This window comes from Micropterus dolomieu, linkage group LG22 (assembly GCF_021292245.1).
Source record: "Micropterus dolomieu isolate WLL.071019.BEF.003 ecotype Adirondacks linkage group LG22, ASM2129224v1, whole genome shotgun sequence".
Taxonomy (NCBI): domain Eukaryota; kingdom Metazoa; phylum Chordata; class Actinopteri; order Centrarchiformes; family Centrarchidae; genus Micropterus; species Micropterus dolomieu.
Genome location: NC_060171.1, coordinates 6,126,727 through 6,130,093, shown reverse-complemented (window position 1 = coordinate 6,130,093; position 3,367 = coordinate 6,126,727). Strand labels below are relative to the sequence as shown.

The window sequence follows — 3,367 nt, the reverse complement described above, 5'->3', positions numbered from 1 at the left end:
CCCTGTGTTCCCCGGCTCCCTGGCCCCCTGTCTCCTTGGTTCCCCGTGCCTGTGCTTTCCCGACATCCACCTCTTCCTCCACTCCAGTCCCTTTACCCATTTCTCCCTCAATAAACCTCCTTCCCTCCGAACTTTGCATTTGGGTCCTCTCTGTCCCCACACCACGCAATCCCACAACACCATGTTCTTAATTAGAGGAGAGAGATAAAACAATTCATTCTGAATTCTCATTGCAACAGGCGTGTAAGTTGGTCCACGTGCGTGGAGGTTATCCAAACTGCATTTCAACACAAACTTTCAAATAGGGAAGTGACAGAAAACAAGCATAGAAGAAAGAACATAATCCTCAGTGCCGAGCATTTGTCAGATTACAAGAGAGACTAATGAATGACCGCTGAGAGATATCCTTTCCGGTCCTACAGAGCCGGGAGGTTGATATCCTGTCATTGTACTGGACACCTGTTCCACATGTGACAAAAGTTAATAAGCAGTTAACCACAACCAGTTACAATTTTTGACAGCTCAACAAGAGACCTGTAGCAGGACATGCAGACATTGCCATAGCAAGAGATGGCTTAGACCACATGGATGTGTTTGATTAGATTCAGGTCAGTGAGAGAATCAGCATTCTGGGTGTGAATGCCGGCCTTCTTATGTAACACTCGTGAAAGAAGATGAGGGAGTAGGTGGTGAGAGTGAACATAAACCATCATTTTTTATTTAACATAATAAAAATTCAACACCAGCTTTTACCTCTTTTCTAAAAACGTTTTGGAGCTTCTCAACAGATGAATTCTGAATCTGAACACCAAGACACTTTCACAACTCATTATGAACATTCACAGCTAAATTATACAGCCTCAAACAGTTACTCTAATGAAGGCACCAGGTCACCACTGTACTTCTTAAGGTTGCTCTTTAATAGTCAGCTAAAGCGTTAGTTGATGAGAAGAGACTTAGTCGGCCAAGTTTTCAATGGTTAGTTGGCTGCAGAATAAAACAACCTCAAACTCCATTTGGGGGCAGAAAGAGAGTATCAGGGGAATTGTCATAACACATACCTTTTCTCTTGTAACACGGAAGTCACGTACCAGCATTCATCAGATTACTGACTGCTCATAGATGTATTTATTCATAGACATATGACTATTAGGACTGAACAATTATTTGAGAAGTAAGAAAACAAAGTCCAGAGCCTCTAACTGACATAATTTCCCCATGTTGGTTATTTCTGTTATTTAATCCTGTTAATTTTGTGTGTTCATGTAACTTTGTTTCTCCTTGAAACATCCTATCGCCTGTGGTCACGTGACTCCACCCCGTCCAGTCCTGCTCAGCCTTCAGACCGGAGTTAGTGATGATAGAAGTTACTCTTTTGACAGACTCGAATCTTCAAATCCCGTTCATTAAAATTAACTAATCTTTTTTTGAGTCATTTCGTTCATTTCCTTCATTTGAACTAGGCTGGTTATTGCGGCGCTGCAGCCCTCTAGTGGGCGATGGAAAAAACAGAGCAGTTCTCAAACACGGAAGGCTACTTAGCTAGCTTTAACTGACAAAGTACGATACACAAATTCACCTCTCACCACTCATGGATAGGGACATTAGACTACTGTATGAATGAGCAATTTATAGATATAATGATAGTAATTATAATTATATATACATATATATGTCTGGTCTGGTTGTATAGTAGTGGCGATTGCATATTGACAACATATTTCTGTGTTTCTTACATGGTTTGAATTTGTTTGTGGCCCTATGGGGCTTCATAGAAAGATGATGGAGAATGATCAAGAGGAAATGAACGAAATGACTCAATCAAAAAGAATAGTTCATTTTAATGAACAAAATTCAAAAGAGTCACTTTTACCATCACTAATTGCACTGCAGTGAAATTATTTTCATTGTCTCTTATTTTAGTAATTGTTCCTTTATTTGTTTTTTTTATTTCACATTTGATACTGATTTTTATTTTATTTTTTTTGTTTATTAATATACACACATATACTGTTTTATTGATTTATTTGTTTACTTTAGTTTTTAATATACTTTTTATAGTGATTAATGAACTGTATAAAATGAATTGGCAATATTGTTGTTTTACATTCATGCCAATAAAGCTAGATTGAAATGAATTGAAAAGAGCTAACTAACTCTTAAAACAGCACTTGTCACATAGATGTCCTTTGATGAATGAGGAAAGGAAGCTAGCGTGATTTACCATGCTCACACAGTGTGCGGGTGAAAATCATTTGTTCCACATTGATATTAATTATTGGGTGAAATTTTAGTATTCATAATAGTAGTCATAATTCAGCAAAGGCATGCACCGAATATATGGGAACCCTGTCTCTGTAGTGTGCACGTCAACATTACCTTACTAATTAACATTTAGATAGGCTAATTTTTGTAGTTTTTGTGTTAATAGTTGAGCATATTTACAGTAGAAACTTGTCAGTGAAATATGAGGGTGAAAAAAACAACAACAAAACAAAATAATCGTTCAATAATCGTAATCGAGGTGAAATGTTCTCTTAATCATGATTTTGATCTTAGGTGAAATCGTTCAGCCCTAATGACTATGGTATTATTATACATGGCTCTGCTGCTAACTAGGCTCTGCCATTAACTAATTAGCTCAGTTAGCGGTCCAATTAGCAGACCATACCAACACTGGGAGCACAGAGTAATGGGTGTACTTAAACTGGCGTGTGTTTAATTTTGTGGCACTAGCACCACCGTGGACGGCTGGGAGGAAGAGATGGTCATGCTTGCTGCACCAGAAGCGGAGACCAAACACAGCCTCCAAGACCGCAAGAAGCCAGTAAAGCAGGGCTCTCAAGTCTTCACGCATTCACCATGAGACACATGCATTTCAGCCAGTTCACACGCTGACACGCCACACCTTGTATTTCTCACGCTGAGAAGTAGCCTAAGTTAAGAGATAATGCCCACAAGTTGTCCCGCTATATACAATAAATGGACGATAATTTTTCTGCCGAGTTAATAGCTTTCTCTGTACTAAACGCCAGAGCCGTTAAGCCGATCAGAAATTAAAATGTGTTGTTTCCGGGTAAATTCCGTGATCCCGCTGCAATCACGTTCATTATACTAGGTAACATGGAGTGAGTGGAAGTTGGAAGCGCGAGAACCGATGGACGCGGTAACTGCAGGTCTTTTTTTTGAAAGAAACCAGTGAGCACCAATAAAAGTTAGTGTAGTAAATAAACACATTCACTTGAACTCACACAGATGCACACCTCACATACACCCAGATATACATGTCATATGGCATGATCACACTGCTGCTGCTGTATGAGCCAGGCTTTTGTTTGTTTTTTAAAGGTGGACAGTTTAGTTAAAG

General features: G+C 39.1%; 1 protein-coding gene across 1 annotated transcript in view; it reads left to right on the top strand.

Annotated features, from left to right (window-relative positions):
- Nucleotides 1-3,367, top strand: part of eif4g2b (eukaryotic translation initiation factor 4, gamma 2b) — an 18,506-nt gene that overhangs the window by 1,036 nt on the left and 14,103 nt on the right. The window lies entirely within an intron of this gene.